This window comes from Balaenoptera physalus, assembly GCF_965194825.1.
Source record: "Balaenoptera physalus genome assembly, chromosome: 16".
In the NCBI taxonomy this organism is placed as follows: domain Eukaryota; kingdom Metazoa; phylum Chordata; class Mammalia; order Artiodactyla; family Balaenopteridae; genus Balaenoptera; species Balaenoptera physalus.
In genome coordinates this window covers 53,383,546-53,411,210 of record NC_138898.1, presented here as the reverse complement: position 1 = coordinate 53,411,210, position 27,665 = coordinate 53,383,546, and the positions used below count along the sequence as shown (strand labels likewise).

General features: G+C 45.4%; 1 protein-coding gene across 4 annotated transcripts in view; it reads right to left on the bottom strand.

Annotated features, from left to right (window-relative positions):
• PDPK1 (3-phosphoinositide dependent protein kinase 1) overlaps nt 1–27,665 on the bottom strand; it is an 80,923-nt gene that overhangs the window by 48,314 nt on the left and 4,944 nt on the right. The window contains exon 2 of one of the 4 annotated variants that reach the window (XM_082428713.1): nt 5,003–5,164. The exons of the other annotated variants lie outside the window; for them this stretch is intronic. The gene's annotated coding sequence lies outside the window, so the exon portion shown is untranslated. The remainder of the gene's footprint in view (nt 1–5,002; nt 5,165–27,665) is intronic. 4 annotated transcript variants of the gene reach the window in all.

The window sequence follows — 27,665 nt, the reverse complement described above, 5'->3', positions numbered from 1 at the left end:
TAATTAAAAAAAAAAAAAGAGGAAAAGACAACCCTCAGAATGGGAGAAAATATTTGCAAATGAAGCAACTGACAAAGGATTAATCTCCAAAATTTACAAGCAGCTCATGCAGCTCAATATCAAAAAAACAAACAACCCAATCCAAAAATGGGCAGAAGACCTAAATAGACATTTCTCCAAAGAAGATATACAGATTGCCAACAAACACATGAAAGGATGCTCAACATCACTAATCATTAGAGAAATGCAAATCAAAACTACAATGAGATATCATCTCACATCAGTCAGAATGGCCATAATCAAAAAATCTACAAACAATAAATGCTGGAGAGGGTGTGGAGAAAAGGGAACCCTCTTGCACTGTTGGTGGGAATGTAAATTGATACAGCCACTATGGAGAACAGTATGGAGGTTCCTTAAAAAACTAAAAATAGAACTACTATATAACGCAGCAATCCCGCTACTGGGCATATACCCTGAGAAAACCATGGTTCAAAAAGAGTCATGTACCACAATGTTCACTGCAACTCTATTTACAATAGCCAGGACATGGAAGCAACCTAAGTGTCCATCGACAGATGAATGGATAAAGAAGATGTGGCACATATATACAATGGAATATTACTCAACCATAAAAAGAAACGAAATTGAGTTATTTGTAGTGAGGTGGATGGACCTAGAATCTGTCATACGGAGTGAAGTAAGTCAGAAAGAGAAAAACAAATACTGTATGCTAACACATATATATGGAATCTAAAAAAAAAAAAAGGGTCATGAAGAACCTAGGGGCAGGATGGGAATAAAGACGCAGACCTATTAGAGAATGGACTTGAGGACACAGGGAGGGGGAACGGTAAGCTGGGACAAAGTGAGAGAGTGGCATGGACATATACACACTACCAAATGTAAAACCGATAGCTAGTGGGAAGCAGCCGCATAGCACAGGGAGATCAGCTCCGTGCTCTGTGACCACCTAGAGGGGTGGGAGGGAAGGAGGGAGACGCAAGAGGGAAGAGATGTGGGGATATATGTATATGTATAGCTGATTCACTTTGTTATAAAGCAGAAACCAACACACCATTGTAAAGCAATTATACTCCAATAAAGATGTTAAAAAAAAAAAAAACAAGTAACTAAGAGCCGAAAATGTGTGTTGTATTCAAAGAAAGTTAAAACACCAGAGATAGTGCCGTACATTTTTAATTACAGGAGGAGGCTGGGGGGGTGAATTAATAGATAAGAATTATGATTAAGTATGTGGGCAACACACAGAGACACCAAATGCTGGCAAGACTGTGATAAAGCAAGTATACTCATACAACTGTGGCTGGCACCATAAACCCGTGCTGCTGTTAAAACGTTTTTGGAAAGCAATATGGTAATTTGCCAACAAAGCGACAACACAACAGTTGTCAGTGAGATACACAAAAATACTAAAGTGGATAGATATACAGTTGAATATTCAGATGGACATTAAGAAAGGAGAATGTCAACGTTAAATCAGAAATACATAAAAGTTGTGCCCGCAACCATTAAAAAAAAAACTCTTTTGCAGTCTGAGTCTAAATTGTTCTAGCAGTGACATCATTAGCCTACTCATCACCAGACTGTTGTAGAACAACATGAAATAAACTCGGAGCACCCAGATTTGCTTCTAATAGTACTGCCCATTAAAAGAATCCAGGAGAGGACTTCCCTGGTGGCACAGTGGTTAAGAATCCACCTGCCAATGCAGGGGATACGGGTTCGAGCCCTGGTCCAGGAACATCCCACATGCCACGGAGCAACTAAACCTGTGCGTCACAACTACTGAGCCTGTGCTCTAGAGCCCGTGAGCCACAACTACTGAGTCCGCAGGACTACAGCCCGTGCTCCGCGACAAGAGAAGCCACCGCAATGAGAAGCTCGCACACCACAACGAAGAGTAGCCCCTGCTCACCACAACTAGAGAAAGCCTGCCCACAGCAACGAAGACCCAACGCAGCCAAAAAAAGGAAAAAAAAAAACCCAAAAACACCCCATTACTCATTTAAAAAAAAAAAAAAAAAGGTACAATTGAGTACTAAAGATATTAGAAAAAAAAAGAATCCAGGAGAGCACTTGACTCCACATCTTGGAACAGGAATAAGACAATCAACACGGGCCTGGAATCCCTTGCTACATCTGAAAAGGAGGCTGTCTGTGGTAGGAGGAAAAGGCAGGAAAGCTAACCTGTAGGGGTCGTTACTGGCCATGTTGTGACCCTGCAAACATAAGTACAGCTAATTAGAATGAGCTGAAACTGGGAAAAATCATGAGTCTGCAACAATACACAAGGTGATAAGTATATCAACATGGCAACATAAAAGCAGATTGAAAACAACTGAACACTCAATATTATAAATTTAAATAGCTAAGGGACTGTGGCCATACAAAGCTGTTTCTTATACTGTGTATATGTTTGTTCATAAAGGATAAAAATTTTCTCTCTCCATTAAAATAGGGAAGGGAGGGGCTTCCCTGGTGGCGCAGTGGTTGAGAATCTGCCTGCCAATGCAGGGGACACGGGTTCGAGCCCTGGTCTGGGAGGATCCCACATGCCACGGAGCAACTGGGCCCGTGAGCCACAACTACTACTGAGCCTGCGCGTCTGGAGCTTGTGCTCCACAACAAGAGAGGCCGCGACAGTGAGAGGCCCGCGCACTGCGATGAAGAGTGGCCCCCGCTCGCTGCAACTAGAGAAAGCCCTTGCACAGAAACGGAAGACCCAACACAGCCAAAAATAAATAAATATAAATAAATAAATAATTTTAAAAAAAAATAGGGAAGGGAGACTTCAGAGAACTATGAATAAGCCTGTAGAAAGTGCACCAAGAACAGGCAAGACAGGCGAGCACACAGTAACCAATGGTTTGCAGAGGGTGACAGCTCAACCACAAGAGAAAAGTTGATGGAGACAGAGACGCTCATCTTAAGATAAGTAAAAAACAAATCTAGACGGAACATCCTGTGACCCAAACATGATGAGCACGGAGGTGGAGAAGTGAGGCAGCAGATGGCAAGAACAGGCAGGAGTCTGGGCAGTCCCCGAAAGGCCATATAAACCTCGGCTCCACACGGCAGGCCAGCCCCGGGAAGGCCAGCTCAGGCAGGGTCACCCCAGAAGACACACCACATGCCAGCTCCCAACCAAGGAGCCACCACCAACTCTGGAGCTGCACCACAGCTGGGAGAGGGCAAGCTTCTTTTACTTATCGGTCTGTCAAGATCATTATCACTTCAGGTAAGGTATACAAATATGAAGGAATTAACCCAAGGCACAGTGTCAGTGAAATACTAGGAGAATATGACTAATTGGCTTTGTAAAAAATATCTAAGAGAATCTGACTTTTTAAATGTGGCACACAGCACAAACATGACCAGCAGTATAGGCTCTCTAGCTGGAATGGGAGTCCAAGGCGCACCATTTAGTTACGGCAAACTGCTGTTTTCTTGAATGCTCTATGGGTCCCAATAAGTCAAGCGTGCCTTATGCATTTCATAAACACTCTATCTCATGAGAGGTACCAAGGGCTGGACCAAGCTCTCTGGTCAGTCAGTACCTTAATAATTTGTCCCTATAAACAAAGCATACAATCTTAACAGAAGTGTAATCAAATTCAATAACTTCTCATGGAGATTAGCTGGAACTTTCTGTCCTCGAAGGCAGTGGTAAGTGAGGAAGAGGTCACAGTCACCACGCTGAGGCCCATCAAGAACCAAGATAGGCCTGGACTGTCCTCACCAGCCAGGCCAGATGCACGATGACCGAGAGCTGTGCCCAGGGAGCACCGAGAACCTCACAGGGTTCCCAGACACAGCCAAGGGGTAAGCACTCCCTGGGCCTGCAGGGTCATTCCAAGTGCAGACCCTCAGGCCCGGGACTGAGGAGCAGCAGGACTGTGTGACCCAAAGGGACACACACGAGAGAGGGGAAGCAGAAAGAGCCAGCACTTCACACAGCGCCGTCCCAGGCACTACAGCACTGCTTCCAACTGGCCTGGTCGCAGGCCCACCGGGGGCCATCGCTGCCCAACGGGATAGGGGAGGGGAGAGCACCGCCTGTCTCTGTCGTGCCCCACCCCCACCGCACCTGTCCCACCAAGTACGGGCCTGTTTATCGACCTCATCTAAGCTCACCTGTGCGCCCAGCCTCCTGCCAAGTGAGGCTCAAGGAGACAACCGGAGATGCACAGAACAGTGGCAAATGTTGCTTTTAATTCAAAACTGACAAGTGAACTACTGAATAAAATCTCAAACATGAAGTTTTTTGTTTTTTTTTTTTAAACCCCACATTTGTTTATTTATTTATTTCTGGCTGTGTTGGGTCTTCCATTTCTGTGCAAGGGCTTTCTCTAGTTGTGGCAAGCGGGGGCCACTCTTCATCACGGTGCGCGGGCCTCTCACTATCGCAGCCTCTCTTCTTGCGGAGCACAGGCTCCAGACACGCAGGCTCAGTAGTTGTGGCTCACGGGCCCAGTTGCTCCGTGGCATGTGGGATCTTCCCAGACCAGGGCTCGAACCCGTGTTCCCTGCATTAGCAGGCAGATTCTCAACCACTGCGCCACCAGGGAAGCCCAAACATGAAGTTTTTAAATAACAAAACGTGATGAGGTGACTCATGGACCTGGAAAAATGTAATCTTACATAGACATGCTTCTGGACCCAATGACAATTCTAGCAAAGGCGCCAACGTATGTGTCACATGAAGGTTTCTGGCACAGGCGAGGGACAACCCACTGCTTCTTCACGGAGGGCAGAAGCTCAACTCTGGGAGGGGAGGTGCTGGAAGTGACATCCAAGAGCAGCAAGGATGAGGAGGCAGGGCCTGCAGGCAGCAGGCATCCACAGCCACGGAAAGCAAGACCCGGCGTGACAACCACCATCAAACTGGCTACTCCAGGGACAGATGACCCAGATGTCAAACACCCTGGGAAGGCCCAGCACAGTGAAGAATTCTTATGCTGGCTTCAGGAATACTTACCGAGGAAAGCAGTCTTCAGCTCCAACTTCCATAATGATAACTGAACACGCGTCCAGCCCACGGAGAGTGGTCTCCAAAGACAGTAAAAGGTACGTCTAATGAAACACTGGTTGACAAGTACATGTTTCTGAGAGCTTTCTTTCCTTTTCATCAAAGTAGTTTCTATGGTTATTAAAAAAAGAAAAAAAAAAGGTCTCCAGAACAGGTCCTCAAAGGAGAGCACTGTCCCTTAGAAAATACAGGTTTGCTCCTGACCTCAGCTGGACCGACCCCACACACAGGTACCAACCAGGCGGCAGCCCTCGGCTCGCAACTCTGTCCATTTCTGGTGGACATGCAGAAATCAACCACGAGGTGCGCTGAAAATCAACATGCTGTCTCAACAGAGCTGGACCTGCCTCCAGATCTATGACACCGAGCAGCATCTGGCTGGGCAATGACAAGGTAGGAGGTAGAGCATCGTGCTGGATAAAACCTGCTCACGTCCTCCCTGACACCCGTCCATGATAAGCGCCACAGAAAATGCCCAGGCCACCTGTATACTTCCCAGAACCTGTCACAAGGTAAAGGTTGGAGCACAGGATTTTCCCATCTGTAAACATTAATGCACCTGATGCCAACTCTTACTTTTACAAGATGCCTGGCAAGTTCATCCAGCCCAAAAGCACAACTTCAATGAGAGGTTTGAAGGCAGCTGATAAGCCTCTCTTTAAGGGATACACACCACCTTAGTATAAATTAACATAAACTAGTAAGCCGTCTTTCTTTGTCATCCGCAGCTGGCTGAAACTGTCAGCATGCTCTGGACAGGTGTAGAATGTTCTGGAGCCTGAGCTAAACCATGCCCGCTTCAGTTTGGTGGGCACTGAAGTAAAAAGCTTGACTACAGTCAGAGGAGAGAAACAGTGTGTGTGCTCTGGAGACGCCGGCAGGTGGAAACGTGACCCTGGGGCCAGGCTGAGAGGGGGCAGGGAGAGAATGTTGTATGTCTACACACATATACCAGCCGGCCTCACCCCCAGAGCACAACCACCATCCCCCTCCACCTCAAACGCCCAGGACTCCGCCACTGCCCCCAGGAACCTCTCCGCCCCTTCATCCCCGCCACACACAGCAGGCACATTTTGCTGTTTGCCACAGCTTATAGCGCATCCCGCAGCGCAGTGCGCACAGTCCCAGGAGGGTCAAGGGGAGCGCCAAGACCTTTAACTCACTAGCACAGACAGCTCTGGAGTGACTAGATGTGGAGTGACTTCTGTAAAGTACACCCTGTTCTCCAAAGCCATGCTTTTCTGTTATGTCATAAAAATATATGCACTCATTTTGCTCATCAGTGTTTCTCAAAAAAGGTAAATTAACTACATTTTTAACCCAGTTACTCAACAAACATGGCTGCTGTGCTAGCGACGGTCCAGGGACTTGGCTGTAAGGCAGACGTGGTCCCTACCCCTAGGAAGCTACATCCCAACAGAGTGACAGACCCAGTATCATTTACAGAACTAGCAAATTAAAGCTGTGAGGGCAGCCATGGCAGAAGTGGATGAGTGCTGTGAGGCCGGAGCATGGGTTGGGGAGGGGCTGGGAGAGGGTGCTGGGGGGGTAGGGGGGAGCGGCCAGAGGGCTGCAGCAGGTCCAGGGGAGGGTGACAGCGGCTTAGATGTGCTGCAGTGGCAGGAAGGGGAATACTCATATACAGAATATGAAATATAATAATAGCTAATCATGCATCACGTGTTTCAAAATTTCACTTTCCCCTAATGTTTCAGATTCAAAATTCAGATTCAGCAGCCTTTATGAGTCAGAAGGAAAAACCAGTCATTCTGAAATCAACATCCAAGTGAAGTGTAGAATGAACTCCGGATTTTTGAAATGGCAATAACAGATGATGTAATACAGACAGACATACACACATACCTGCTTTTCCACCACATGCTTTATAAGAAACGGCAGGGCCACCACCAGCAGTTCATAGCAGCTTCAGTGATTTAAGGTAAATGCAGTACCCTCAAGACCACACTGTTTTATCCACTTCATCAACAAATATTCACTGAGCACCTACTGTGTGCCATGCACTGTTCTAGACACTGAAGATACAGCAAAAAACAAAACTGAGCCCATGCCCTCAAGAAGCCCACATTCTAGTAGGAGAAGACAGACTCCCCCCAAAAAACAAAAACCAGGTAAAATCTACAGTGTGTCAAATGGTGATAAATAACTGTGAGAAAAATACAGCAGGGAAGGAAGATGGGAGTGGTACAAACTTAAATAATCAGAGAAGCCCTTACTAGGAAGGTGACATCTGAACAAAGACCCGAGGAGGTGGGGAAAGCCTTCCCAGGAGAGGACTGGGCAATGAGAAAGCCCAGAGGCAGGAGCAGCTCTAGACTCACAACAGTCCAGCTTGGCCCTCTGGACGGGCCACCTCCAGACAGAACCTCTGGATGCCAGGCAGGACCTCAGGGTCCCTGAAACACTCCTCCTGGGGTCACTTCTGGGCACCTCAAACCACAAGGGTGGAAGCCTGAGCAATGGGACTTCCCATAAGAGTCCTGGTGCCTCCTGAACCAGAGTCGGATGCCAGCCTAACCCTGGCTGTACTGTCCCTCATCAGACCTGGGCCGGAAGATGCTGGACACCAGACCACTGCCGCTCTGGAAGCGCCACAGCAGCATCCGCTCTGCTCCAGCTTTATGGGCATGATGACACAGGGACTTGTCATGGGCAGCCTTTCTCCTTTGTGGAATTCCGCAATTTCCTTCCTGCCTCGGCCATAGCACGCCAGCCAAGTACCTCAGTGCAGGACCAGCTCTCATGGCCCCTGACGGAGAGATGTTCATAGTGACAACTCAGTGCTCATGCTTTCTCTTCCTGTAGTGATAAGTCGCTGGCATGGGTATGTTTTAATGAACAGTTTCACTTCTGCAGTTAAAATGATGCTCAAAATATTACCTTTTAAAGCACTTTAAAAGCATCAATTATAAAATGAAAAACCTAAGAAAAGAGCCCTCTTCCAGTGTGAAAAGCCCAAATGTTTATTTGTACTACAGCTATTATTCTAAAGGACTGATTTTTTTCACATTTGAGGTGGTAATTAAGCTACATAAACAGCACTCTCAGACGGTCTGCCATGATCTGGAGGACACTCACTATATGGTGGCCCAGGGGCAGAGGCGGGGGTCAGGCTCCCAAGGAGCTCCTTCCAGCCCTCCAGCCCTGGGCCCTGCGGAGGCAGTGCAGCCCTGTGTGCCCAGGCAACCCAGGGCCTTGGGAGAGTCACTCCCTCCCAGCAGAGCCCAATCAGCTTACCACCCACTTGGTGACCCAAAATTATGGTAAGTAAATACATCTGGTTACTCAACAGCTTCTGAAATTTAAGTCTCTGGAGAAATTTAAAGCAACAATACCCTGTCCCCCATCCTCGCCCTCCCTAATAAAATGGAGCTGGTCACAAGTTCTCAAGAACGCGGCTCTCTACCTGGTCCTGTAGGCACTGTGTCACCACAAGTCATGACTGCTGGCCTTTCCTACACACTCAGGTACACCCCAAATGCAAGCACCTCACACCCAAGAGAAGGCTGGGAGTTGCAGCCTGCCTCACCAACAGCTTCACACCAGTGGCTCCCTGTGGCCAAGGCCTCGCACTGACCAGGCCAGGCCCCAACCCCCACCCTTTCTCCCCCACTTCCCGGTACCAGCATCCTTTAAATCCCCCCACAGGACAGGACCCCTTCTGTGCTCCTCTCTCCTGCTTCCTGTGTGGCTGTCAGAACAAGCTTCCATAACTGCATGAAGTGGGAGCCATGTCTGTGGCTCAGCTCTACTGCGAACAAGGAAGGACAGCTGTTCTCAACTGCACTTGGCCAGGAAAACCAGCGCCACGAACATCCAGCACCTGGGATGTCTCCGGAAAAGTGGGTCACACCCCCCCAACTGCACTCAACATGAACCTTGTCCTGCACCTGTCACTGTGTCGCGTGACTGAGCAAGCAGGAGGGCGCCTGTGTGCTCACAGCCTCCCCAGAGCAGGACCACGACACCCTTCCGCAAGAGCATCTCTTGTAAGGAAGACAAACCCAAGTCTTAAACAACTGACTTCCAAATGAACTTGTAAAAATACTGCCCATAAACTGGGCGTTTTCTGTAGACTTCAACTGGTTTCACACCAATGTGTATATAAAAGCTTAGGATTTTCAACTTCTTTGACTTTTTGAGTGTTGAGTTCAGCAGTCTCCTCTTAGAGGTAGAAACCCTCAAGGGAAAATTAATTTGCGATGGAATTACATTTTCGTATCCACCAAAAACACATCAAGGTTCAATTTAACTATGCAATACATTGCTCAACCACTAAGAGAATTTCGGAAAATATGAACATCAAAATATCCAGTATCCAACATTCAAAACTGCTAAATGTGACAAATATTTGATTGACAAACAGATTAAAATGCAAATGAATTTGGGGCAAAGGAAAACAATGACCCACAGATTTCTTTTCTACCTCCATCAAGTCTCCTATACTAGACACCTCACCTCTTCCAAAGCTGCAGACAACAACTTCACTAACCCTTAGGAGACTAAACTGCCAGGTAAATGGAAGCTTATTTTTAAAATACAGAGTCATATATTTTTAAAGCGCACCTCAGACCTTAATTACCTGGTGGCAAGACAGTATTGCGAGGGTCAGATGAGGAAGTGGAGAGAGGAGGCAACTCAGCAGGTTTCAGAAGGCACTGCAAGTGTGTAGGGGAGAAGCCACAGCCAGTGGCCTCGGTGGCTTCCCAAGGCTCCTGCTGTGTCTAAACATGGGGTAGGGTTCAGCTGAAGAGATGATTTCTTCTCCAAAATGGTTCAGAGAGGTTGTGTTAGGAAGGAAGACTCATGGTTTCTCCTCCTCTGTTTTGAAATATAGTTTAAAACACTTTACAATGAAAAGTGATTTATCTGTTCATTCTATTAACAGATATTCACTTAGCACCTACCAGGAGCCCAATCTTACTTGAGCCCTAGGGACTAGAAGGAGAAAAGAAAACAGCAAACAGCCCCTGAGTCAGCACCAGGAAGCAGACGAGTTGACTTCAGGGGAAAAGGGTTGACTGATGTTCCTCAGATCCCTCTGGATCTTTCTTTATGTCTTTATCTCTTTAGGAAGGATAAAGTGCAAATTAAGCAAGGATTTCATATGAAGAAGAAGCTTGGGAGTTTGAAGCTAGACTCAGGGTTGGTGTGAAGAGAAACAGTCTTTCATCCTGAGGAGGGAGCCTGTCATTCCGCACCAGAGCCAAGGATTCAAACCTCGGGGCCTACACACCCCGTATTTAAGCAATCGCAACTAGATGCTTTAAACATGTCTTGGCTCTTAAGAGTTTAAAACTTCTACCTACAAACCTGCTGAGGAAGAATCTGACGTCACAAGAATAAATAGTTGCAAATGCTTAATCATTAGTTACTAAACTGTCCAAACCTTTTGCATATGAATAGTTGCTGCCTCCGACAAACAAGTTACAGGTACAAGTACAGAAGTTACCACCAGACTGTGAGAACTTGCACTCTGCCAGGTTGGGACCCCAGCTCTGCTCCTGACCGGCCATCTGACCTTGAATACACTAAGTCACCTCTCTGTGGCTCAGACTTCACCTAATGGTCAGGGATAAGGAGAACCGGACCTTCCAGGCTTGCTATGAGGATTTAATGAGTTAATCTACACAAAGCACTCAAGCTGACTCGGAGGGAGCACACTATAAACAGTTTTTTTGGTTTGTTTGTTTTTTAATCAATTTATTTATTTTATTTATTTATTTTTCGCTGTGTTAGGTCTTCGTTGCTCCACGCAGGCTTTCTCTAGTTGCGGCGAGCGGGGGCTACTCTTCGTTGCGGTGCGCGGGCTTCTCATTGTGGTGGCTTCTTCTGTTGCGGAGCACGGGCTCTAGGCGCGCTGGCTTCAGTAGTTGTGGCATGCGGGCTGAGTAGTTGTGGCTCACAGGCTCAGTAGTTGTGGCTCGCGGGCTCTAGAGCACAGGCTCAGTAGCTGTGGAGCACGGGCTTAGTTGCTCTGCGGCATGTGGGATCTTCCCGGACCAGGGCTTGAACCCATGTCCCCTACATTGTCAGGTGGATTCTTAACCACTGTGCCACCAGGGAAGCCCCTATAAGCAGTTTTATGATTAAATAACACAGAAGACAAACACACACACACACACACACACACACACACACACACACACACACACACACAGGTTTTCCCAACCAAGGGTCATCAGATCATAAAATAAGCTCTTCAAGACCAAAATGAAACCCATCCCCCTTCCACATACTATATTTATCTGTGAGTAAACTGAGTTAACTATATACTGAATTAGGAGGCCCAATTCTAACTGTGAGGCAGACAAAATGATACAGGAAGGCTGAGCTCCCTAACACACTGGGAGAGGAATCAAGATCAAAATCAGGGCCTTCTATGGTCAAGATGCTGTCACGCAGCTTAAGACTCCAGCCAGCAAGAGAAAGGATCCCAAACTCAAAAGGCTAAGCTGCCTTTAAATGCTGCCTGGGCGGAGTGTGCTCTGAAAGGCCCTCGACCGGTACAGCCAACACACCGCACAGAGGAACACCTCCCTCTAGGTCCCTGCATAAAGGGGGGTGGTAGACTGCCACAAAATCTGACCAGCTCATCCCCAAAGGGACACTGCTCTCAAGTCAGTTGTGCTCACTGGCAAAGAACATTATGGTAAGAACCTCCTCTCACCTCAAGAAAGTCCACAAAGCTAGGCCCAGCACAGAAAACCTGGCAGAGGCAGGGACAGCAATCACTGCCACCTTCCCCAAACCCCAGACCTCTACCATGAAGAACTAGAGTGAAGGAGCAAAATCGAGGACCCAAGGTAACTTAGCTGAAATCATGGGTAACCATGGGTAAGCCACACTCTCTCTGAGCCATAATTTACTAGTCTGTGAAGTGAGTTGTATAACACTAACCCACCCCTTGAGGGCTGCTGGGTGCCCACAACAGTCAGGAGCTCAAAGTTACTTTGTGAAATACATCTGTCTTGTGTTCACAGGGCAGACCAGGCATGGCTACTGCCTAAAGTGGTGGGAGGGGATTGCGGGGCATGGGTGCTTGTAACACAGACCATGCCACATGCTCCGCCCACATTAACCTTCAACCACAGGCAGACCGGGAGCTGGCCCACATGACACAAATGGTCACCAATGCTCTTGTGCAGCTCGACACACAGCAAAATGCACCTCATCCTAACCAGCATGGAACTACACTTAGGAGCTCCAGGTGGATGGCTGACTGGATTTAAATGAAGACCCGAGTAAGACTTTCTATTGTTCCATGGAGCAGCGTGGAGAAAGTGCACCAGGGGAGGGAGAAGCGTCTAGTGGGTGATCCCCGAGGGTGACCACTTAATCTGTCCTCCCACTCTCTTCTGCAGCCCCTTGGAGCCTCTCACCCAGCGAGAGGCAGGTGGAAGAACACAAGGTCACAGCTGCCAGCCGCCTAGCCAGCCGCCTAACGTCTAGTCCTCAGGCTTAACAGACCCCAAGACTCAGTAAACAATGTCTGAATTTTGCTAATAAACCGGTACCTTCAACATTAACTTTGTGCATACCACAAACATACTATGAAACACTGAAATACAGGATTTCTTTGCTCTTCTAACTTCCTTCGGATACTTTGGAATTGCATAAAGGTACACTTTACATGCCATTAACTTGATTAACATGAACATCAGGATGCAGGTGACTTCTGGGTTGGAAGGGAGGAGATTACAATCAGCAGAACCACTCAGAGGGCTTCTAAGAGCCTAGTAAAATCCTACGTTTAAAACAGGGTGGTGGACAGCGCTTCTCCACACGCTCAGCAAGCTGAGGAGTTCTGAAGAGCCGGGTGTGAGGCCTCTACACGCGACCCCCTGTGAGCAAGTGCAACTAGACTGAGCACAAAGGATAAAAAGGTGGCGTGTTTTTGACCCATCAAAAGGTATATATAGTTCTTTTCAAGGAACATGAACAACAAGTCGCAGCGAAAGTAGTGTTATGATTTCTTAACCCTGGATGTTTAGTTTCAAACCAGAAGCTGAAAGAACCGCTAAATAACTCAACCCCAAAGGAGAAAATAATCCATTCACCATTCCTGCATTTTAAGGAAGACACTTCCCCACTTCCACAGTGTCTGAAGGAGCTCCTAGTTCCTGGTTGCTGTCTGTCAGTACCTGATGGAACTGGTTTCAAAACTGCATCAAGAATCACAACTGGCTGCTGGACAATCATCGACAGGAAGACACTGGACTTCACGAAGGAGGATACCCCACATTCAAAGACAAGGGAGAAGCCACAATGAGACGGTAGGAGGAGCGCAATCAGAGTAAAATCATATCCCATAACTGGTGGGTGGGTGGGTGACTCACAGACTGGCGAACACTTATACCACAGAAGTCCACCCACTGGAGTGAAGGTTATGAGCCCCATGTCAGGCTTCCCAACCTGGGGGTCTGGCAACAGGAGGAGGAATTCATAGAGAATCAGACTTTGAAGCCTAGTGGGAATTGATTGCAGGACTTCGACAGGACTGGGGGAAACAGAGACCCCACTCTTGGAGGGCACACACGGAATAGTGTGCGCATCGGGACCCGGGGGAAGGAGCAGTGACCCTGGGGGAGATTGAACCAGACCTACCTGCTGGTGTTGGAGGGTCTCCTGCAGAGGCGGGGGCTGGCTCTGCTTCACCGTGAGGACAAGGACACTGGCAGGAGAGGTTCTGGGAAGTACTCCTTGGCATGAGCCCTCCCAGAGTCTGCCATTAGCCCCACCAAAGAGCCCAGGTAGGCTCCAGTGTTGGGTTGCCTCAGGCAAAACAACCAACAGGGAGGGAACACAGCCCCACCCATCAACAGTCAAGTGGATTAAAGTTTTACGGAACTCTGACCGCCACAGCAACAGTCAGCTCTACCCACCACCAGAGCCTCCCATCACGCCTCTTAGATAGCCTCAACCACCAGAGGGCAGACAGCAGAAGCAAGAAAAACTACAATCCTGCAGCCTGTGGAACAAAAACCACATTTACAGAAAGATAGACAAGATGAAAAGACAGAGGGCTATATACCAGATGAAGGAACAAGAAAAAATCCCAGAAAAACAACTAAATGAAGTGGAGATAGGCAACCTTCCAGAAAAAGAATTCAGAATAATGAGAGTAAAGATGATCCAGGACCTCGGAATAAGAATGGAGGCAAAGGGGCTTCCCTGGTGGCGCAGTGGTTGAGAATCTGCCTGCCAATGCAGGGGCCACGGGTTCGAGCCCTGGTCTGGGAAGATCCCACATGCCGCGGAGCGGCTGGGCCCGTGAGCCACGGTTGCTGAGCCTGTGCGTCTGGAGCCTGTGCTCCGCAACAGGAGGGGCCGGGATAGTGAGAGGCCCGCGCACCGTGATGAGGAGTGGCCCCCGCTTGCCGCAACTGGAGAAAGCCCTCGCACAGAAACGAAGATCCAACACAGCCATAAATAAATAAAAAATAAAAAATAAAAAAAAATAAAAAAAAAAAGAATGGAGGCAAAGATTGAGAAGATGCAAGAAATGATTAACAAAGACCTAGAAGAATTAAAGAACAAACAAACAGAGATGACCAATACAATAACTGAAATGAAAACTACACTAGAAGGAATCAATAGCAGAATAACTGAGGCAGAGGAACGGATAAGTGACCTGGAAGACAGAATGGTGGAATTCACTGCTGCAGAACAGACTAAAGAAAAAAGAATGAAAAAAAATGAAGACAGCCTAAGAGACCTCTGGGACAACGTTAAGCGCAACAACATGCGCATTATAGGGGTCCCAGAAGGAGAAGAGAGAGAGAAAGGACCAGAGAAAATATTTGAAGAGATTATAGTCAAAAACTTCCCTAACATGGGAAAGGAAATAGCTACCCAAGTCCAGGAAGTGCAGAGAGTCCCATACAGGATAAACCCAAGGAGAAACACACCGAGACACACAGTAATCAAAGTGGCAAAAATTAAAGACAAAGAAAAATTATTGAAAGCAGCAAGGGAAAATGACAAATAACATACAAGGGAACTCCCATAAGGTTAACAGCTGATTTCTCAGCAGAAACTCTACAAGCCAGAAGGGAGTGGCATGATATACTTAAAGTGATGAAAGGGAAGAACCTACAACCAAGATTACTATACCCGGCAAGGATCTCATTTAGATTTGATGGAGAAATCAAAAACTTTACAGACAAGCTAAAGCTAAGAGAATTCACCACCACCAAACCAGCTCTACAACAAATGCTAAAGGAACTTCTCTAAGTGGGAAACACAAGAGAAGAAAAGGACCTACAAAAACAAACCCAAAACAATTAAGAAAATGGTCATAGGAACATACATATCGATAATTACCTTACACGTGAATGGATTAAATGCTCCAACCAAAAGACACAGGCTTGCTGAATGGATACAAAAACAAGACCCATATATATGCTGTCTACAAGAGACCCACTTTAGACCGAGGGACACATACAGACTGAAAGTGAGGGGATGGAAAAAGATATTCCATGCAAATGGAAATCAAAAGAAAGCTGGAGTAGCTATACTCATATCAGATAAAATAGACTTTAAAATAAAAAATGTTACAAGAGACAAGGAAGGACACTACATAATGATCACGGGATCAATCCAAGAAGAAGATATAACCATTATAAATATATATGCACCCAACATAGGAGCACCTCAATACATAAGGCAACTGCTAACAGCTATAAAAGAGGAAATTGACAGTAACACAATAATAGTGGGGGACTTTAACACCTCACTTACACCAATGGACAGATCATCCAAAATGAAAATAAATAAGGAAACAGAAGCTTTAAATGATACAATAGACCAGATAGATTTAACTGATATTTATAGGACATTCCATCCAAAAACAGCAGATTACACATTCTTCTCAAGTGCGCATGGAACATTCTCCAGGATAGATCACATCTTGGGTCACAAATCAAGCCTCAGTAAATTTAAGAAAACTGAAATCATATCAAGCATCTTTTCTGACCACAGTGCTATGAGATTAGAAATGAATTACAGGGAAAAAAACGTAAAAAACACAAACACATGGAGGCTAAACAATACATTACTAAATAACCAAGAGATCACTGAAAAAATCAAAGAGGAAATCAAAAAATACCTAGAGACAAATGACAATGAAAACACGACGACCCAAAACCTATGGGATGCAGCAAAAGCAGTTCTAAGAGGGAAGTTTAGAGCTATACAAGCCTACCTAAAGAAACAAGAAAAATCTCTAGTAAACAATCTAACCTTACACCTAAAGAAACTAGAGAAAGAAGAACAAACAAAACCCAAAGTTAGCAGAAGCAAAGAAATCATAAAGATCAGAGCGGAAATAAATGAAATAGAAACAAAGAAAACAGTAGCAAAGATCAATAAAACTAAAAGCTGGTTCTTTGAGAAGATAAACAAAATTGATAAACCATTAGCCAGACTCATCAAGAAAAAGAGGGACAGGACTCAAATCAATAAAATCAGAAATGAAAAAGGAGAAGTTACAACAGACACTGCAGAAATACAAAGCATCCTAAGAGACTACTACAAGCAACTTTATGCCAATAAAATAGACAACCTGGAAGAAATGGACAAATTCTTAGAAAGGTATAACCTTCCAAGACTGAACCAGGAAGAAACAGAAAATATGAACAGACCAATCACAAGTAATGAAATTGAAACTGTGATTAAAAATCTTCCAACAAACAAAAGTCCAGGACCAGATGGCTTCACAGGTGAATTCTATCAAACATTTAGAGAAGAGCTAACACTTACCTATCCTTCTCAAACTCTTCCAAAAAATTGCAGAGGAAGGAACACTCCCAAACTCATTCTATGAGGCCACCATCACCCTGATACCAAAACCAGACAAAAACACTACAAAAAAAGAAAATTACAGACCAACATCACTGATGATATAGATGCAAAAATCCTCAACAAAATACTAGCAAACAGAATCCAACAACACATTAAAAGGATCATACACCACGATCAAGTGGGATTTATCCCAGGGATGCAAGGATTCTTCAATATACGCAAATCAATCAATGTGATACACCATATTAACAAACTGAAGAAGAAAAACCATATGATCATCTCAATAGATGCAGAAAAAGCTTCTGACAAAATTCAACACCCATTTATGATAAAAACTCTCCAGAAAGTGGGCATAGAGGGAACCTACCTCAACATAATAAAGGCCATATATGACAAACCCACAGCCAACATCATTCTCAATGGTGAAAAACTGAAAGCATTTCCTCTAAGATCAGGAACGAGACAAGGATGTCCACTCTCACCACTATTATTCAACATAGTTCTGGAAGTCCTAGCCACGGCAATCAGAGAAGAAAAAGAAATAAAAGGAATACAAATTGGAAAACAAGAAGTAAAACTGTCACTGTTTGCAGATGACATGATACTATACATAGAGGATCCTAAAACTGCCACCAGAAAACTGCTAGAGCTAATTAATGAATATGGTAAAGTTGCAGGATACAAAATTAATGCACAGAAATCTCTTGCATTCCTATACACTAATGATGAAAAATCTGAAAGAGAAATTATGGAAACACTCCCATTTACCATTGCAACAAAAAGAACAAAATACCTAGGAATAAACCTACCTAGGGAGACAAAAGACCTGTATGCAGAAAACTATAAGACACTGATGAAAGAAATTAAAGATGATACCAACAGATGGAAAGATATACCATGTTCTTGGATTGGAACAATCAACATTGTGAAAATGACTATACTACCCAAAGCAATCTACAGATTCAATGCAATCCCTATCAAATTACCAATGGCATTTTTTACGGAGTTAGAACAAATCATCTTAAAATTTGTATGGAGACACAAAAGACCCCAAATAGCCAAAGCAGTCTTCAGGGAAAAAAACGGAGCTGGAGGAATCAGACTCCCTGACTTCAGACTATACTACAAAGCTACAGTAATCAAGACAATATGGTACTGGCACAAAAACAGAAACATAGATCAATGGAACAAGATAGAAAGCCCAGAGATAAACCCACGCACCTACGGTCAACTAATCTATGACAAAGGAGGCAAAGATACACAATGGAGAAAAGACAGTCTCTTCAATAAGTGGTGCTGGGAAAACTGGACAGCTACATGTAAAAGAATGAAATTAGAACACTCCCTAACACCATACACAAAAATAAACTCAAAATGGATTCGAGACCTAAATGTAAGACTGGACACTATAAAACTCTTAGAGGAAAACATAGGAAGAACACTCTTTGACATAAGTCACAGCAAGATCTTTTTTGATCCACCTCCTAGAGTAATGGAAATAAAGACAAAAATAAACAAATGGGACCTAATGAAACTTCAAAGCTTTTGCACAGCAAAGGAAACCATAAACAAGAGGAAAAGACAACCCTCAGAATGGGAGAAAATATTTGCAAACGAATCAACGGACAAAGGATTAATCTTCAAAATATATAAACAGCTCATGCAGCTCAATATTAAAGAAACAAACACCCCAATCCAAAAATGGGCAGAAGACCTAAATAGACATTTCTCCAAAGAAGACATACAGATGGCCATGAAGCACATGAAAAGATGCTCACCATCATTAATTATTAGAGAAATGCAAATCAAAACTACAATGAGGTATCACCTCACACCAGTTAGAATGGGCATCATCAGAAAATCTACAAACAACAAATGCTGGAGAGGGTGTGGAGAAAAGGGAACCCTCTTGCACTGTTGGTGGGAATGTAAATTGATACAGCCACTATGGAGAACAGTATGGAGGTTCCTTAAAAAACTAAAAATAGAATTACCATATGACCCAGCAATCCCACTACTGGGCATATACCCAGAGAAAACCGTAATTCAAAAAGACACATGCACCCCAATGTTCACTGCAGCACTATTTACAATAGCCAGGTCATGGAAGCAACCTAAATGCCCATCGACAGACGAATGGATAAAGAAGCTGTGGTACATATATACAATGGAATATTACTCAGCCATAAAAAGGAATGAAATTGAGTCATTTGTTGAGACATGGATGGATCTAGAGACTGTTATACAGAGTGAAGTAAGTCAGAAAGAGAAAAACAAATATCGTATATTAACTCATGTATGCGGAACCTAGAAAAATGGTACAGATGAGCTGGTTTGCAGGGCAGAAGTTGAGACACAGATGTAGAGAACGGACATATGGACACCAAGGGGGGAAAACTGTGGTGGGGTGGGGATGGTGGTGTGCTGAATTGGGCGATTGGGATTTACATGTATACACTGATGTATATAAAATTGATGACGAGTAAGAACCTGCAGTATAAAAACACAAACAAGCAAAACAACTAATACTAAACTTTCATTGGGTTATTTGTAAGGAAATATGTTAATATAAATGTTTCAGACATTACATGAAATTTCTAAAAATCTTATATGTTCTGGTATAATGTTATAAGTCATAATCCTAGTTATTACTTTAAAATGTATATCTCAGAAATAACTAAAAAAAAAAAAACAGGGTGGTGGCACACGCAAGTTTGTTTTAAATTCTCAATATACACCCCTTATAGATACAACTGTAAATAATATTGCTTAAAAGGAACTTAATGAACTGTCATTTTTCTCTACTTCTAAAAATAACTTTTATTAAGCACTTACTGTTGTCACGCACACTTCTGAGCATTTCACACATATTATCACAGTCCTCAAAACAACTCTTGGGGGTAAGGACCACTGGCATCCCTTTTCACAGATGGAGGCACTGAGGCACACATCAGGTCCCTGTTCAAAGTCAAAAGCCCAACAGTGAAGCCAGATTCAAACCCGCTCTCAACCCTCCCCAGCTGGTAGAGGGTATGTCTGATGCTGATACTCCATGTGACCCAGGGAACAAGAAAGTAGGGCCCCAAATTGGCAGGACCTTCCTGGGAAGCATTCAGTAACCACTCCCATATCACATCTTAGGCTCAAGTCCTTCTGACCTGCCAACTTCTGCTACACTGAATCTAGTTGAAACAGTCAAATTCATACTAAGATTTATATTATGAAAACATTCATTAAGAAATTACTCCAAACAGCTGGAAACGGCCTATGTAAACGTCCACAACAGGACAATGGCTACTCATGGTTGACCCACAGTGGGGAGTACCACACAACCACTGGAAGTGGCTCATGCAAAACACTCAGTGAAAAACAGCAGGAGACAAAACTGTCTCAGATATACGGTCAGGGTCCCAATTTGATTTTTTTAAAAATACAGAAAGGAAACGATGACCCCTGGGTGAAGAAAAGATAGATCTTCCAGTTGGTTCCTGGTAACTATTAACCTTGATGGCTGCAGGGATGAAATTTGACCTAGGAGGGTCAGCAGATGCAGCACAGGGGCTCCAGGCGGTGGGGGCCTCTGAGGGACCTCATCAATGGCGCACCGACCACAGGGGCCACTAAGTCCTCAACAGACACTGGTGATACCACATGGGGCCCAGAGACCTTCTGCACTTCCTTCCAGGTCCATCAGTTCATTCATCCAGAAAAGACATGCGATGTATAAAAAGTATTTGCTAATGAGTAGATGAATAAATTAGGATCTTTTAGATACAGATCCTATGTGTGAGGAAGAAATCATTAACTACCACTGGGGGCCCAGTGTGGAAATCCTATTTCTGCTTTTAACGCCTGTCATCCTAGAGCAGTATCAGCAAAACAGCAGCACTTCAAAGACACTCCAATCCATATACTTAAGATTCTGTTTCACAGCCAAATAACTTGGATGAAATCTAGAAAGAATATGCATTAAAAGCTTTAGTAAAAAAGCTTTTCAGTAAAACCTATTATTAGTCAGAAAACAATAATATCAACAAGCTCTCGCCTTCTGTTTTACTAAAATAATATAACATATTAAACTTGACAACTAAGAAAAACTGAGTTTCTAAGCTCAAGTCACATTAATTATACACCACTTAAATATGAATCTTTCCTTGGGAATTAAACTCATTCAGCAAACGTTTTTCCCCTGCAATCTAGTTCGTGAATCTGAGTGATACCTAACTTGATCCAAAGCAATTTATCTTGAAAGTTAAGTGATGTGGTGAGGCCAGCAGGTACTGAGCTGTTTCCCCTTCTACCCAGAGGAGCTGAACCCTGGGGCTCCTCTTTCCCACTCTCCAGCTTCCAACCCCAGCTCCTTAAAGGAAACCTCCCTCAGCCTCCAAGACTGAAAGGTCAACGGCTAAAATAAAATCTAGAGCACATGGGCACTTTCAATGAAATGAGAACCGTTCTCTAGGGTTCCAGCCCTCCCAACCCCTCCCCTCCAGCCCCCCCTTCCCCTCTTCTGCGCTGGGGATCCTCAGCAGCCCCGTTACGTTCCCCTTGCTGACACTGACCCACTAGCCATGCCCTCTCCTCCTCCTGTGTCCTTCAACCTCAGTGGGGATTGCACTGTAATCTGTCCTTGCCGGCCCACAGCTTGTGCACCTCCCCCAGCAAGGTGCACGATCCTTGAAAGCAGCAAACGGACCTGTTGGAACTTCCCTAAAATGCCCTAGATTTTGTTTACCCTCCATTGGTGTTTCCCACACATAAACATACAACCACAGTGATATGGATAACTGTTCTAATCACCCAAACAGATTATCCTGTTTAAAAAAAAAAAAAAAGCCAGATTAATGTGGTCAGACTTTTGGTTTTTAATCCTCTGAAGCTCCTCTCTCTTTGAAATAGGAGAAAAACAAACCAGTGCCCAGAATGCCACTGGCCATATGTATCAACATCATCTGGCAGGAACACCCTTCCAGCAGTGTAAACTTACATGGTTTTGCAACGGAACGAGAGAGACCCAGCTTATTTCTAACTAAGAATGCCTATCCTGACACCTGAAAAGGCTCCTTTAACAGATGCTTTCCTTTCCTGGGCCTTTATCTGCAAATTCTGAATAACGAGTTTCTTATTGGGAACAATAATGGCCAACTGAGACAGAGAGAGACTTTGTCCCACTGTTAACGGCTAACTCCTACAGAAGAGCTTCACAACATCATCAGTGTGCAGAGAAAGATCTATTTTGTCTAGCATGACATTCATCCACACCTCCACCAATCACCAACTTAGAATTCAGTTACCAGAAACAAAGAGAGGAGGAGGAAGGAAAGAAGAGCAGGCCAGGCCAGTCCAGTCTCTATTTCACCTTCTCTTAGCCAACCCCAAACACGTAAACAGCCTCCGGACTCCTAGAGTCAGTCCTAGGGAGGGACTTCAATGCCTTCAGGCCTCTCCGATGCTGCCAGGAGCCCTCTCCGTCATTTTCTTCATAGTGCTTTGCCCTTATACCAGCGCCCTGGTCCTTCTTCCCACCAATTCCTACCTTCATAACTGTCTTGTTTTTGCTGTGGTCATGTGGAAACGACGTTGGAGGGGCAAATCCATAGATGGGTGGGAAAACAAACCAAACTCATGACTTTCCTGAATATGCCTATCTTCAGAGTTCTGGGCTAGAAGAAACTCCAAACTCTGTGCTTGTTTCAATCTAAAAGTCTCAAAGTAACAGCCCACAAGTCAGGCCGTGACTCAAGATCTTTAGACAGTAAACAACACCATAGCTTCACTTGAAAGAAAAAAAGCTAGAGAACATACCAAAGCTAACCACCTACTTTCACAAGGACCAGGTGATACAGATCTATCCTCCTACCTGCAAAGAAAGCACAAAGAGACTGAGCACACAGGACCTGAGCAGATGACGGCAAATGTTAATTAGATCACAAATAGCAGCCTCCAAATACTCCGGAGGGACACGGGCCTTCCCCGATTAGAAAGCGTTTCTATCAGTGGGTTCAGGTTCACTCGGCACCTGGGGACATCTCTGTCCCTGCACAGTGTCCTGGGAGCGTCCATGCCTGCAGAAAGTGGCCAGAGCAGGCAGGCACCTGGACCCCATGCCAGCTCTGACCTGGTACATAAGTCAGAAGCCCTCCAAGTCCCAAGTGTCTTCATCTGGAAACCAGAAGGATCCAACTGGGTAAGCATGAAGCTCCCTCCCAAAATAAAAATACTGTGGTCATCCTATGACACACAAACAGCAAGTATCAGAGAGCAGAGCAGGGCCATAGGCCTAATTCCAGTCAATCAGAACTAATCTTGTTTCATCTTTCCAGTGATAAGTCACATGGACATGAGGCACTCCTGATATACGCACTAGGGGCACCCAACTTCCTTGGGATTCTTCCTGAGTCCATAACCGCAGTTTCATCAACAAAAGACATCAGACAAACCCAAACTGAGGGACAGTCTATGAAATACCTGACCAGTACTCTTCAAAAGCGTCAAGTTCATGACAAACAAGGAAGGACTGAGAAACTGTCATAGAGCAGAGGAGACCAAGGAGACACAACAACCAAATGCAACGTGGTACCCTGGATGGGACCCTGCAACAGAAGAGGACATTGGGGGGAAACTGAGGAAATCCCAATAGGTTTGCAGTACAGTCAATAGTGTGGCACCAATGTTGAAGTCTTAGGTTTGACAGATGTGGCAGCGTTGTATAGATGTTAACATTAGGGGAAGTGGGATGATGGGTATTATGGGAAATCTGTGTTGTGTTTGCAACCTTTCTATGTATCTAAAGTTATTCCAAAAATCAAGTTTATTTTTTTAATATTTATTTATTTATTTTGGCTGCTCCAGGTCGTAGTTGTGGCATGCGCAATCTTCGTGCGGCACATTTACTCGCAGCATGTGGACTCTTAGTTGTCGCATGCAGGATCTAGTTCCCTGACCAGGGATCAAAACCGGGCCTCCTGCATTGGGAATGTGGAGTCTTACCCACTGGACCACCAGGGAAGTCCCTCAAGTTTATTTTAAAAATAAGTTTGTTTGGAGGCTATTTTGATAGCTTCAAGCAAACTTAAAGGATCTGAAAACATCCTGTGTCATTAAAAACTTGACTCAGGGGAATTCCCTGGTGGTCCAGTGGTTAGGACTCTGCGATTCCACTGCAGGTGGCACGGGTTCGATCCCTGCTCAGGGAAGCAGTGCAGCGCGGCCAAAAACAAAACGAAACAACAACAAAAAACAACTTGACTCAGAGTCCATACTGAATACTAATTTGAAAAATATAGGGCTACTGAAGGAAAATAATACACTTGAAAGGAAGGGAAAAAAACCTGACACTGAATAAATTCAGTATAAATTTCCAAATACCACCACCTTCATCATGCACTGTCCAAAAGACATCCGTGTTTGGAAGCACAGCAGGTCTCCCCGAGAAAGCACTAGGCAAGCACAGCCACCTGGTCTTCCCAGCACACAAGACGGCGCTCCCTCCTTGAACTTCCTCCACACTCAGCCACTTCCCTTCTCCCCTGCCCTCCGGGCTGCCCCTGCCATGAAAGCCCCCCTGCTCGGTGCACCCTGGGGCCAGGTTCTTCTGTGTTCCTCACTGCAGCAGCCCTACAAAGGCCGGCCACCCCCTCCTGGCAGAGCACTGCCCTCCCTTCTGGCCGCACTGTTGACCATTTCCCCTCAGCCCCTGAAGCGGGGCCATGGTTAAGGGGGTCACAGAGGGGTGAGAGTGCGCACGTAGGCTGCCCCCCACCCACTGAGCTGCACATCAGGTCCTTTTCACCCAAGGATTCCTTCAGGGCATAAGCATGGAGCCCTGTTCTGTTGATGCCTCTTCTCCTAACTCACCACCTGACCATCCTCACCCCCCACTCCCCCGAAACACAAAGCTCAGTGCCAGCGCTTCTGGGTAAAAGAGTTTTCTAAGATTTAAAAAAAAAAAAAAAAAAAAAAAAAGCACTTAGATTGTATGAGTTTTGTTTTTCTAGGAATGAAAATAAATGTGTTCGCAAATAAAATCTATATTTAGATGCACAACTTTAAAACTGTATATCTGATAATAACAGCTATGTACATACAATCAGCAGACTATAATTTTGACCAACGAAAAAAACCCATGAAAGAAAAATGCCAAACTGCAGGAAGAAAAAAATGAGTTAACAATGGAAAAAGAGGGTAGTATGGGCTGAGCTTCTGAGACTGTGCACTGAGGAAACAGTTTATTCTCTCAGTCTCCAGTCCAGGCTAAGTCACAGGCCACTCTGAGAGAAAAATGCAGAATGGATAAGGGCTCACCCTCTGGAAGGAAGCCGGTTAATAATGACAGGACCCCGGAAATGAGCAGTTATCAAGCTTCCTGGCTTGCTAACTTACCTGCTTCCCCAGGGCCTAGCTGCCACGGATCAGACTTTCCTAAGAACATGCCTGAGCAGAGCCAGTATTCGGGCAATTTTCCCAAAGACTGGGCTGTTCCCACCATTTCCCAAAGGAGAAGCACTGCTCACGGCCAGTGCTGGCACACACTTAGGTCTGAAGTTCCCATCCACTCCCGCCCTCCTCCTAGGTTGGTGGCTCTCTCACTCACACTCGTTCACCCCACATCCGTGCACAGGTGCATGGCAGGAAAACCCAAGACAAGGTGGGCTGCTCAGACACTGAGTGTTGGGATCCCCCAGGACCACCAGCCGCACAACCATCTCAGGAAGGTGGAGCCCCTCACAGCCAGGGGCACAGCTGTGGCACTGCACACACCCACAGAGCATGTGCTTCTCTTAAGACAGGACACTCTTAGAAATTAGAGCAAAGCCAAGGGCTGGGAAAAGCTCTCTCTGATCTTACCCAAAGCAGCAAAGAGAGGTGTGCCAAAGGGACCGCAGAGCAGGGTGGCTGCTTCCGTCATGAGGGGAAAGCAGCTTGGCTTCTGGTCAGAGAATCTGCTAGGGTCATCCTGATCCTCAGGGCCCACCTGCAGGGTCCACAAAGCCGACGCTGGCTCTTCTACAAGTTAGATACTCAGGGTCTGACCACATGAGGACAGTGGTCCATGGCAGGGCTCACCCCTGCCTGTTGGCACAGCAGGGCAGCAGTGCCAACATGGAGAGCCTCAGCCCAGAATACTGTATGCTTGACACTAACACTTACTAATCCAGATTTAACCTGACATTTGATCACCAAAACTTCCCAGGAAGGACTATAGTATAAAAAGGAACCAATGGCTTTCAAATACAACCTTTCAAGGGCTGAAAAGTGGTAAAAGGGTAGGTGGTATAATATATATAGAGAAAAAAGAGCCATCCATTTTTTGAATTATATTTCCTTAGACAATGAAGAAATGGTACATGGGACCATGTTTTTAACCATCTGACTTCTTCCTAGTTTGGAATGCTTTCATATTAAGCAACAAACAGTTTATGATGAGACCCTCCATCCCTCAAACATATACAGCTCTGAACACAGGGAGTCAGAATACACATGCAGGATTCAGAGATGTCTTTGTTAATAAGTAGCAAAAATGGTAAGACAAGCTTGTCACAAATATGCCGGGTATGAGAACCACGAAGAGAAAGCGTGAAAAAGAGTAACAGAAACCATCTAGACTCCAAGTTTAGAGAGATATATACATAACAAGGTACAGAACCTGTTTTCGAGAATCAAAACATTGAATATATAACAAAAGCTGATGCAGACCAAAGGGCCGTAGGGGGGACACAAAGAAGCTGATTGGCCAGAAAAGGCTTCACAGCCAGGGGGTGGGGAGGCCGGTGTGTTTCCACTGAGGGGAATTTCTTCAGGCAAAGAGGAAGGGCCTAAAGAGGAGAACCTGGCAGCCAAGAACATCCTGGACACTGTCCTGGGCTTTATAGGCTGGGAAGAGAGGCCACATGGCACGGGCAACTGAATGACGCTCGCGGAGGAGGAGCTAAGTGACACGCCAAGAAAAGCAGGGGAAGTCACAGGAGCATTGGAATTTGGGGACCCCCACTAGCAACTCACTTCCTCACCAGGAAAGGGAAAACTAGGGAAAAAATGTGTCAATGTTTTCAGCCCCACAGGCGAGAGCGTGTGATGAGCACGCAGTGCGGCCATCCCCCTCCAGACATAACTACTTCCTTCACTGCAGGAGGGCGTCCACAGCCACGCCACCATCGAGCACAAGAACCGACTGCACTTCAGACCCGATGCAAGAGCAAGGTCTGCAAGGTAAACCTCCCCCTGGACGGGGCAGAGTTCCCAGGTCCACTGCAGCCCCTGTTATCCCAAATCTTCCAGAAACAGGGAGGGAAGATAGAAAAGTTAACTCCAAGCCCCTTTTCCCACAGGTTTCCACTGCAGGTCAAAGCACTAAGGAGAACTTCAATGCGGCTTCAAGCCTCCCGGCGAATCTTATCAACCATATTTGACAGCATCCAATATTAGGCTGTCACTTTGAGATACAACTCCTGCTGCAGTAAAATTAATTCCAAAAAAGAAAAACAGGTTGAAGAATGAGACTTTAACAATGAATTCATTGTTAAATAAGCTTTTACCCAGATAGATTCTGACTGAAATACTGCCAGGAGAGACACACACACAGCCTCTCATCAGCCCTCTCCAGTGTGGGCAGACCTGCCACCAGCTCCACAAACAGGCGGAAGACAGGGACCTCCAGACATACCTTCAAACCACATCTTTAAATATTTCGAAGGCTGCAAGTGGCTGGTACAGAGGGCACACAATCCTATCTGTAGGATAGGGGAGGTCACCAGGCCACCAGGAACTATGTGCTCACCTTCATCAGGCC